The 12,424-nt window shown below is 34.7% G+C and overlaps 1 long non-coding RNA gene across 2 annotated transcripts in view; it reads left to right on the top strand.

The window, feature by feature from the left end:
* The window catches only part of LOC141558704 (uncharacterized), a 51,680-nt gene extending 39,638 nt beyond the window's left edge, over positions 1 to 12,042 (top strand). For both annotated transcript variants that reach the window (XR_012487115.1, XR_012487116.1), the window contains exons 2-3: positions 7,045 to 7,092; positions 8,076 to 12,042. This is a non-coding gene — a long non-coding RNA (uncharacterized LOC141558704). The remainder of the gene's footprint in view (positions 1 to 7,044; positions 7,093 to 8,075) is intronic.
* The last annotated feature ends 382 nt before the right edge of the window (positions 12,043 to 12,424 follow it).

Genomic DNA, 12,424 nt, shown 5'->3' with positions numbered 1-12,424 from the left:
ATATTTATCTATCTATCTACACACAGATACTTGTATATACTCATATACATTTGTGTATTATGGCTTAGTTCTACTTGTCATCTGTTTCTCTGAAGTGGATAGCATCTTCCTTCAAAAGTCCAAGTCTTTCCATGTTTTTTGAAACAAACCACCTCGTCATTTCCTATATCACAGCAATATTCCAACTTAATCACATCCTGTCTGAGAGACTGTCTATGAAAGTTTCCTCTCCCCCAATTTTCTGTATTCCTTCTATTCTTGGCTACATAAGTTTTATTTATTCAAGAAAAATTTAATTTAAAATATTTGAAATTATCCATTTTACACTTCAACAATTCTCTCACTTTATAATATAGTTTAAAATAGTTAAAGATCTGAGACTGCTGAATCTAATTCCTTTACATCTTCCCTCCCCCCACCCCAATTTCCTTGAAGTTCCTGACCTTTTGTTGTTCCAAATGAATTTAGTTATTATTTTGTCTTAATTTGGTAAGGTAATTTTTTTAGTAATTTAATCAGAATGACAGTTAGATTTGTTAGATAAAATTGTCATTTAAAAATTATATTAGCCTTACCTACCTCAAAACAATAAATGTTACTTCCATTACGTAGCTCTGACTTATTTTTATAAAAAGTGTTTTACATTTATGGTCATATAGTTTCTGTGTACATTTTGGTGGGTTTACATTCAGGTATTTTATACTGTTCAATCATTTTAAATGATCTAAAATAATATTGAATACTATTCCTGACCCATAATGTAGTTTCTCCATTTTTCTTTTTTTTTTTGATTAAAACTGTTTTAACTTTTACTTTGTCTGAGATCATGATTACTATCCCTGGTTTTTAAAATTTTTTTATTTTTGGGTACATATGAAATTCTACTCTTGCCCTTTATTTTATCTTTGTGGGCATTTCTCATTTTTATTTTCCTGAAAGCAATATATTGTTGAATTCAAATGTTTAATCTGTTATTAATTTCCATTTTATGAGTAAATTCAGCCCATTACTTATTGTATATTTTTTCCTTCCTATTTCCCTCATTATCCTTTTCACCCCACTTACTCTATCCTTCTCATTCCTTTGTTTTACTTCTATCTTCTACTTTGTCCTCCTATTCCTTAATCTATCCATCCTTCTAAGAATCCCTCCTTTATCTTCTCTCCTCACCCTGTCCCCTTGCCCTTGTTTCCTCCTGAATTTAGAAGACTTTTATACATATATTTATGTGTATAATTTTGTAAATGTAAATAATATATGTGTATACATACATACATACACATATGTATGTGTTGTTCCCTTTTTAATCCATCCCCAGTAAACACTTAAGATATCAGCACTTCCTGATCTCCTCTCATTAGCTTCTTCTGCATCAGTTTTTTTTTCCTTTTATGCCTCATGTGTATGAGATAATTGCTCCTTTTATCTCTCCCTACACAGTTTTATTATTTTATTTTAGAATCATCCCATATACTCAGCTCATCCCAAGACCACTCAAATTATATTATTAATTGATATTACTAATATTTTCACATATAAGAAGTAAACAGTTTGAGTTAATTGAGTCCCTTATAATTAGTCTTTTATGTTTACCATATATTTTTCTGGAAGTATGTCAATTTTTATTTTTATTTATTATTATTTTTTTCTGAGGCAGTTGAGGTTAAGAGACTTTCCCAGGGTCACACAACTAGGAAGTGTTAAGTGTCCAAGGTCAGATTTGAACTCAGGTCCTCCTGACTTCAGGACTGGCTCTGTCCACTGTGTCTCTTAGCTGCTCCCAGTGTGTCCATTTTAAAAAGATTGTAGGAGTCTCCTGAGCTAGACTAGGAAAGGGGCAAGTCATTTAGTTTATTTTCCTCAGTTTCTTTATCTGTAAAATGGGATTTGTAAAAACACTTCCTATCCTCCCAGTGTTGTGAGGAGCAAACAAGAGAGTAATTGCAAAGTGCTTAGCACAGTGCCTGGCACATAGTAAAAGCTGTATAATGTTAGCTATATATGGAATATATTATTTTCTTGGTTCTGTTGACTTCATTCTGTATCACTTCGTATAATTCCATGCTTCTTTGTATTCATCATCTTATATTCTTATTATATATTATATATATAATATTATTAAATATAATTATATAATAATAATTATTATTATTCCATTAACACAATTTGTATTTTGTAAAGAAATGTGGTATTATATAAAAAACCAAGCACCACATTTTGTTTAGCGCTTTCCCAATCGATCGATATCCACTTTGTTTCTAGTTCTTTATTATGACAAAAAATGCTGCTATAACTATCTTAGGTTTATATGGGACCTTCCTTCTTATCAATGACTCTTTTTTGTATAAGCCTATTAGTAGACTCTCTAGGTCAAAGGCTATAGCTATTTTAGTAGGTAATTGGATAAATTTATTGTACTAATGTGTTAATAGTGAAAGGCTAATAGAGCATTTCTGGGACTCCTTCCAGTGACAAGGCCACATATTGCTCTGTAATAGAGACAATAAGCTATTATTACATAGTTTTTCTATCTTATTGTATCAACTTGTATAATTTAAAGAAATACAGAGCGGCATTTTGATTAGCTGCTATAAGGTGACTTTTTTTTTTTTTTTTTTTTTTTTGCCATCACAGTTAATTCAATAAAAAACATAAAAATGTACAAACTAGTATAGATGGATTTGGCACCAAATCTTTCTGGCTTTAATTGAATAAGTTACATAAAAATATAGATTTCAAGATATCACAATCTAAAAACATTATTAAAATATCCATTCTTCCTCTGTACTTAAATAATTAGTACCCCTGGTATAGAGGAAAGAACATTGGAGTCAAGAGACCTGGGGTCAGGAACTTCAGGGGTATCAGAGCTGAGGGAGAATGGGGAGGCCATTGTAGAAAGTTCCCTCTCCATATCCTGTCACAGGAGCCTGAGCCTATACAAGAAGTGATTCAATTCAATCAATTAAATATTTTTTGAGGCCCTCCCATTAAGGACCACAGAGATTGCCCTCAGTTGGGGAGTGGGGGATAACATTTGGGAGCATTGGGGTGGCCTTAGCACTGTTGGCTTTTTGGGAGACTGGTTTAGCAGCTATGAACAAAACAGCATGGGAGGAGATTCAGTGGTTTTGGAGAAAGTGTGTTCTGGGTCCAAATTCAGTTAGGATTTGGTATGAGACAGTAATGGAAGGTAAGTGTGAGCCTACAGCACTTAGTATGAACTAATTTACTTTGGAAATCAGCACGAGAGTTCATGTAAGGATAATGGAGACAAAATCTACTTCGATTCCTCATCAGGACATGATCTTGGCCCTGGATCCTCAAAAGTCATCCCAGTGGAGCTCCATCTCTGGCAGGTTTCACCATGTTGCAAAAGCTTTGAATACAGTTCCAGCTATGGACCATATTGGGGCAGCATGATAGTGTAGTGGCTAGAACACTGAGTCTGGAGTCAGGAAGACCTGACTTCAGATACAATCTCAAATATTCACTGTGTGAATATTTCCTTAACCTTGTTTACCTCAGTTTCCTCATCTGTAAAATAAGTTGGAGAAGGAAATGGCCAACCAGTCCAGTATTTGTCAACAAAATTCCAAATGGGGTCATGAAGAATTAGCTATAATTGAACATCAACAAAGTGAATTGTATGTCTATTAGCAGAGGACCAGCCTACCTAATTGGCTCACTGTCAGACATATCTGTCTGTCTGTCTGTCTATCTATCTATCTCTATGTATCAATGTATTGATGTATCTATATATCTATATATTTATGTATCTGTCTATCTCTTTGTATCGATGTGTCTATATATCCATGCATTTATGTATCTGTCTATCTCTATGTATCCATGTATCTATATCTCTATGTATCGATGTGTCTACATATCTATGTATCTATGTATCTGTGTATCTATCTACCTATATGCTTGGGCAGTTGGAAATGACAAAAGATTTTGTGAGTTTAAGATGGCCATTACAAAGGCATGGAAAAATGATCTGTATTTGGTGAGATAACACTGATGTTATGGCTCTTTTGAAGTAAATAAATGAAATAAAATAAAGAAAATAAAATGTAAATAGTAATGGATGTATTAACTCTCTCATAAGTCTTCAAGAAAGCATTTGTTAAGCCAGAAAAACGAGCTTTTATTGTGATCTTTAGAGGTAGTTTGGTGGTGCAGAGAGTGTAGGGGACTTGGAGTCAGGATGATGAGTTCAAATTCTTCTCTGGAACTTAGCTGTATGACCCTCATTGGGGTAAGTGACTTTGAGCCTCAGTTTCCTTCTCTGTGCAAGGAGGTTTTGTAATGTCATTTGTAAAATCTTGAAGTGCTATATAAACCTAGTTTTTATTGTAATATGTGTAAAGAACTTTGCAAGTCTTAAGGCACCACACACATGCTAGTTGATGTTATTATTATAATTGTTTCTATCGTGGGTGTCAAGAAGATCTATTTCTCTAAATGTTGAAAACTATGTTTCTTCCATCCAGAGATTTTAATTTGATTTCTTTTAGAATTTTTACTCTCCCTATCCTACACTAACCCATTCTCTCTAAGTGAGTCAGACTATATGCCTAAATAAAAAAGAGGTCACTCACTGGTCTGTGGGCACACATGTACACATATATGTATATATGTATAAACATACATATCCCTATACATAGATATGTAAATATATACACACATGAATACATCTCTCTATATATTTATATACACAAAAGCATCTCTCTCTCTTTGTCTGGCTATCTACCTACACATACACATACCACACATTTATCACCAAATTCCAACCTGACAACATTTTTAGGACAGCTTATTTTTTTTTTTACAGCCTGGGGCAGAGGCCTAGCCACTAAGTACTAGTAAAACAAAAATAAGCCTCCTTTTGTACAACTATATGTATAATAAATACTGCATCTTGTGACTAATCTATCTGTAAGATGACTGCCAGGTTACAGCCCTGGAATATAGCAAATATGACTGACTCTTGAGAACAATGAACTTGGAAGGCTTGTAGATTTTATTTAAAATTTTTTTAAGGATATCTTTTGTTTTTATGTCACCTTTATTTTCAAATATATTCCAGTCTCCATTTCCTGCCTAGAGAGTCATCCTTTGGGGGGGGGAGAAGAAATAAAAGGGAAAAAAAGAAATTCAGCAAAATTCCCATAGTCCCCTACCTCTCCAGAGTAGGGAGTGAGGTAGGTATATCTTCTGCCATCTTCTATCAACAGTATATACTAATCAATTAATTGTATGCCTCTTAAATTAGAGCAGTGATACTCTCCCCCTGATCCCAGGATGTTATATTCAAAATATTGTAGAAAGCACCCAAGTCCGAAACCAAACTCAAAGATTTGTATGAAGTAATATTGGACTAGGAATCAGGAGATTTGAATTCTAACTTGATTCTACCATTAGCTAACTTTGAGTAGGTCATAGAGCTTCCCTGGACCTCAGTTTCTTTATCTGTAAATTGAAGGATTTAGACAAATTGATCCCCACAACTGGATGACCAGTTGGAGAACAGTCCAAGAAGATCCTAAGATATTGTCATACTATCATTGTTTAGCATTTAATTACTGATAAATATTTAATAGAAACAATCGATCAATAACAATCTTTGATCTAAGACTCCTTTCATCTCTAATATTCCATGGCTATACAAATTGGAAATGCCTCAGATGGGGCCCTCATCTCTTTCCCTGTTGATGGTTGGCCATAGGGCTAGCAGATTGAAAAATATGTCCATATGTGAGTAAGCAAACTATTCTTTTCAATGATTATAACAGGTTAACTAGTCTAGACCATTTCATAATTCTATGAAACTTCTTTGGTAAAGTAGTTAAAAGATGATCCACAGAGGTGGCTATTATCTTATTGCTGCAATGTGCCCACTTGGCTACTAGATTTATTTGCTTCTGGGGACTAAGTGTTTCCAAGTAGCACAACAGGGTAACTTTTGAGGCATGTAATAGTTCAAAAATAGCACTTTAAGCTTTTCAAAGTGCTTTCCTCATGACAACACTGTGATACAACGAGCATGGATATTATATTCATTTTACAGATGTAGCTGATGGAAATTAAATGATTGACCAAGGTCATCCAGCCTAGTGTCACAGCAGGGATTTGAACCCAGCTTTCTCTTAATTCCAGAGTTAGCATTCTTTCCAGACACTTCTGGTAACTGTGTTTATGATGCACTGGGGAAAGGGAGAGAAAGGAGATCAGTGATTAAATAGACTTTATTAATTTTCTTAATGTAAGAAAAAATTAGTACTCATAAATGGTTCTATTTCATATTACAAATTATTTTTAGTTCTCCTAGTACATAATAGCCTTACTGAGAGACATTAACTACACATCTATTATCACTGGATTATAGATTATTGTGATGAAATAAGAAAGCCTGAAGGATCATCTAGTCTTGTCCCTTCCTTCAGGTGCCACTATGCCTCAATCATCTTAGGCATGATAATTTGTCCTTTTAAAACCTCCAGAGAAAGGAATTTCACAATTTCTTTGGTTCATTCATTCCAATGTTGGACAACCCTCAGGGACCCTATTTAATTACATAGTACATCTTTTTCTCCTCTTAGTGGTAATCTCTCAGTGGGAAAGGCTACAGACAACAACTGTGTGACCTCAGAAATACAGTCTAAGGAGATTCTAAGATATTGTTTAGCATTGAATTACTAATAACTGCAATCAATTAATTAATAAGCATTTATTAAGCACCTACTGCATGCCAGATCCTGAACTAGTTGCTGGGGATCTAAATATAAAGAAGGAAGACTTGATGAATACAATGTTTGACAGGTGAGACCAGTAGTCCAGATTGAAATAATTCTTCTGAGGATTTTGGGTGCCATAAGGAATACGAAGATAAATAACACACTATCTTTATCTGGAAGGAATATGCAACCTAGGGTAGAGAAAATGGATGTCTATAAATTAAATAGATGATAATTACAGTATAAAGACATGAAGGATAGACAGATTACTTCTTACTGATTGGATTTTTTTTTTTTTTTTTTTGAGGCTCTGGGCCTGGAATTTCACTGGGCAGAAGCCCCTGGGGAATTACTGGTAAGATAATACCTTCTACTAATTTGAAGCATGTTTAATTACTTTAATACTTTAAAACAGACAGTTGCCTAGGACACTGAGAATTTAAGTAACTTGCTCACAAAGCCAGAGTGTGGGAGAATTTGAATTCAGAGCTTCCTTATTCTGAGATCAGAATCCTATTCTGTATTTCAGTTCTTGCTAGTGGGGAGAGGAAACATTTTATGCAGGAGCTGCCATTTGAATTGGCTCTTTGGATAGATGGTGGAAAAGAAGGAATTCCAATTACAGGGAGTGGCATAAATAGGGGAATGTTCCTGTTACCCTTTGTTAGTTCTAATTGTATGCTGTGGACTAACCAGCTCTGGACTCTTGGAGCCTTGAGAAATCATGAGGATTTTTGAGGGCAATTTGCCCCCATATCTCATTTCTGTATCCACCCAGTTAGAAAACTGGAAACTTCTGACAATGAATGGGTCACTTGCCTATCACATTTACAGGCCCAGACAAAGAATAGCATTGCAACAATCAAACATTTAATTGAAAAAGAAATAAAAAAAGAATAAACCAAAAATATACCAGCTCATAGATACCAAATGAGGGCAACTTTATCTTTCTATACCCCTTGGCTGTTTGGGAAATGTTTTCAAAGATTCATAAGCTCTGACAAAACAGTTGTGGAAAATGAATCTCAGCAACTGGAGCGAACTTTTGCATGAGTTGTAGTGCTGGATGAAAAGTTGGATCTGACTCCATCCAGGTGACACAATGGATCCAGTGTAGAGTCTGATGACCTGAGTTCAAATTATATCTCAGACTCTCAGTAGCTGATTGATGCTGGGTAAATTGCTTAACCTGTCTGCCTCAGTTTCCTCAATTATAAAATGGAGGAGAGAATAGCACCTCCCTTTCCAGATTGTTGTGAGAATTAAATGAGATGATTTTTGTGTCTGGTGCATAGAAGGTATTTATTAAATGCTTGTTTTCTTTTTTCCTCTACTTAGGAGATTACCTGTTTCTTGTTCCCTGATGTTTCCATGGAGTTCACTGCTTAGATCACCTACCTGATGTACTACTATTGGTCACTCCTGGATATGACCTTTCTCCAGCTTTTCCAAAGGCAGGATATCTAAGAGCCTTGAAATATTTCAGCCAGGACTCATCGTCGAGAGTGTCAGCAAAAACTCTTGACGTGGCGGATGCTTTTCTCCAGTCTCCATTTCTCGACATGATCAGGAGACTGGCCAAGCTTTTGCTTATCTTCCATTTTCCCACCAACTCCCATCATTCTCTTCATTAATCAACAGTGAGGAAAGCAGTCTATGGTGTGGCTTTTTGGAGTTTCAGAATTTGGCCCACTTGACCAAACTCTGTCTTTGCACTGAATTTCAGGACTCTTCCCATGCCTTCAATCACTGTTGTGGTAAAGCAGCTAGACCTCAGGTTTCTTCAATCTCTGCTCTACGAGCTGCCTCAGTAAGACAGGGTCAAAGGCAAGTTATTGTATTTGAAAAATGGTTTAACCCCCCCCCCCCCAGCCTAACTGCTCTCTATTTATGTGACCTATAAAGAGGCTGTAGAAAAGTGACCCTGATTACAGCACATTACCAAGGTGGTTTCAGCAGACATATAATTATTTGTGCCAAGGAGCCAGACTGCGTTATAGCCATTGCCCAAAGAGGATTCATTACAGCCCTTAATTATTTCCAATGATCATAGTTGAATAAACAGATCTTACCCTGCGCAAATGATCTGATAGAGTCATTGAGCTGAATAGAGTTTGCAGTCTGGGAGGAGCTCTGAGATACCATCCTCCCTAAAATCTTGTTGTTCTGTTGTGGGAGCTTAAAATAAGTCCTCTTCCATGGATCTTGTAGGGAAGATTCAAGGGGAAAGAAAGAGAAGCCATCTTAGGGTTGCTGAGGGACAAGGACATAGCAAAGACAATGAAGAGAGTGATACTAGCCACCCCTGTGAGAAATACATTGGAGAAATTTCCTCCAGCATAATATTTCTCACTATTTCCCAAACAAGAGTTTATATCAGTAGTTAGCAACTGTGGAATGTACTCCTGGGATGCATTCAGCACAATCAGCATTTCCAACTAGCTTGTAAAAAGAGAAGAAGGGAAGGAAAGAAGAAAAAGAATGGGAAGAGCTTGTAATTAGTCAGGGATTGGACATCTTTGGATTTGCCTTAGGAGTCTCTCATAATTATTCACTTATATACTATTTTGAGGTGGGATCAATATTGTAAGTATTACTATTCTTATTTTGCAGATAAGGAAACTGAGGTTTAGGGAAGTTGAATGACTTGTTCAAAATCATACATTTCCTAAGTTATGGGAAAAGGGAGTGGGATTGGAGTATAAAAATGTGGATTCAAATCCTGCCTTGGACACTTTTTAGTGACTTAACTTTACTGAGCCTTGGTATTCTCATCTGTATAAAATGAGCGGTAATAGGGGTGACACTAACCACACAGGGCTGTCGTAAGGCTCAGATGAAATTATTTTTGTACATTCCAAAGGCCTGGCTGTGTCTCATGCCTGGAATGCTCTCCCTCCTCATTTCTTCTTTGTAGCATGGCTGGCTTTCTTCATGTCTCTGCTAAAGTCCTGTCTTCTGCAAGAATCCCATTCCAGTCCTGCTTAATCTTAGCATCTGCCCTCTGAGGCTACTTTCAATTTATCCTGGTTAGATCTTGTTTTTACATAGTTGTTTGTATGTTGTCTCACTTCATTAGACTGTGAACTCTTTGAACTCTTTTTTTTTTTCTTTTGCTAATCTAGAGATTAGCACACAGTGGTATTCAAAAAATACTCATTGACAGATTACTAGTTTTGAGTGACTAAATTTTTCATTTTCTATTTAATTCATGAAATCATAGGCTTAGAGCTAAAAGGTACCTAAGTAGTCAACTAATATGATCCCCTTATTTCAAAAATAAGAGGCCCAGAAAATGACTTATCTAAGGTCACATGCAGTAAGTGAGAGATCCAGAATTCAAACCCACATCCTTGGGTTTCAAAATTTATATTTCTTTAACTTTTCTACATTTAAATAAAAATGCTGATTATATTATAGTTGTTCTACCCATGGTTACTAGTTATGGCTATTAGGGCCAAGCAGAAGAAGTTTAATACTTCTTCCACATGTTAATCCTTCAAACGCTTGAGACAATTGTAATGTCTCATCTAAATCTTTTCTTCTTTGGGATGAACATCCCCATTTCCTTCAGTTGATCCTTATATGATATGACTTCAAGTTCCTTCATGATCTTAGTTGCCCATCTTTGGACAGATTGAAACCAATTTGTCAAAATTCATCTTAAATGTGATGTTTTCAGATGTGGTCTTTCCAATTACAGAGCGTGGGGTGGGGGCAAACCTCTCATTCTGGTGATGATACTCCTATTAATGAATCTTAAGATCATGATAGTCTTTTTTTCCTCTTGTGTCAAGGTGTTGATTCACACTGAGCTTGAATTTCATTAAATCCCCTAGACCTTTTTCACTTAAGCTGTTGTGTACCTATGGATAATCTCGTACTTGCACAGTTGATTTTTCCTGAACCCAAATATATATATATATATATATATATATATATTTTTTTTTTTTTACATTTACCACTATTCAATATCATTTTATTCAATCTCATATTATCAGACTAATGTGGCCTACTCATTAGTTCCCAAACTAGGCCATATCATTTTCCTCCTCTATAATTTTAATCAGCTTGTGCTTTATTCACTCTCTCCTCAATTCTTTGTTTTACAATCCTGTGCTTTCTTTAAAGCTCTCCTTATGTACTATCTACTACAATAGAGGTTTCCATTTAGTGATTTGTGACAATGGTTCAAAGTATTTGTGCTAAAAATTCTTCAGTGGCACTTTAAACAAGACATAATTGCCCAATTATGCTATAAATGTTGGTTATTTAAAATATATTTTCCCCTCTGTAATAACAAGCATATGCATGGCTAAAGCATTTGTTTCTGCAGTGTTTCAGAACTGTCACAGTCATGTACATATCATTTTTGGTATTCATGCAGTGATTACATCATACTGGCTACTTTTCAGTGAGTACAACCCGTTCTCAAAATTTCTCAACTTGTCATCATATTGTTTCCAAACCACTGTAAGGATTTGACTCTTAGGAACAAATAGATTCCCACTGGATGTTCATATGCAAGCACATATCCTTGCTTGAATTCTACATACTGAACCAGAGTAGCTCCCTCATTCCATTCTGTTACCCTGTAATTGTACCTCATTAGCTGGTAATCATGTGATTAAGATGTTAAGAGATGTCTGCATTCTTGCAACACAAATGGCAGGCTTTTAAAAACCATTATTGCTGGACATGCAGATTATGTGCCATCTTGAAACCATCACAAATGTTTTGGAGCAACAAACTTTATATTGACCTTCATTGCAGTATTAAGGCTGTTTCCCAATTTAAACATATCTTTCACTTAGGTTGCTATCCTTCTATCTGGCAAATTTTCAAATTAACTGGTTAACAACACTGGTCAATCATCCAGTAGCATTTCTGTGAGTGTGCCAGTGGTAGAAGAAGGAAAAAAAAAGAGGAAAAAAAAAGGTTTCTTTTCTTTACAAAATTTAGTTAGATGGAAATATTTCTTCTTCTATTTGTTTTAGAAATCATTTTATTCCCCCCAATTACATGTAAAATCAGTTTTAAATATTTGTTTCTTAAAACTTTGAATTCCAAATCCTCTCTTTCTTTCCCTTTCTCTCTTTACTGTTATTGAGAAGACAAGCAATTTGACATAGTTATACATGTGCCATCATTCAAAACACATTTGCAATATACTCAAATGTTATTAAGAACAAATCAACATATGCAAGTGTCTTTTAATATATTTATAATTTAATACAATTCTTATCATTGGCCAGGAGAAAAGCAAATACTTTATGTAATAATGAGCTATTCATTCTCATTAATTGGTTAAATGCTTAAAAATAATAAGAATTTTGAGTTTTTAGCAAAAGAGATTATGAAATTTTGTTACCATTTGTTATTAAATATTTGTGTGACCATTAAAATTTAAAAGTTTTTTTTGTAAGTAACCATTTTCACTTTAATTCTTTAGTTCTAAATTAAATTACATTTTAATTTAATCAAAATATAGAATTAAACTTAATTTGGAACCAGATTTAAGGCAGTGTTTATCCTATATTGAGTCAAATATTATTAACCTTTATAGAGGTGTAAAAATTCAACATTGAAATTAAGTTTATATATGATTATGTTAAAAATTTCCATGTCTTCATTTATTTAATTTCAAATGTCATGAAGTCTTTTCTGATTCCTTTCTTAGTTAGGAA

Source organism: Sminthopsis crassicaudata, chromosome 2, assembly GCF_048593235.1.
Source record: "Sminthopsis crassicaudata isolate SCR6 chromosome 2, ASM4859323v1, whole genome shotgun sequence".
Classification (NCBI taxonomy): Eukaryota; Metazoa; Chordata; class Mammalia; order Dasyuromorphia; family Dasyuridae; genus Sminthopsis; species Sminthopsis crassicaudata.
This window is presented reverse-complemented; position numbering and strand designations above follow the sequence as displayed.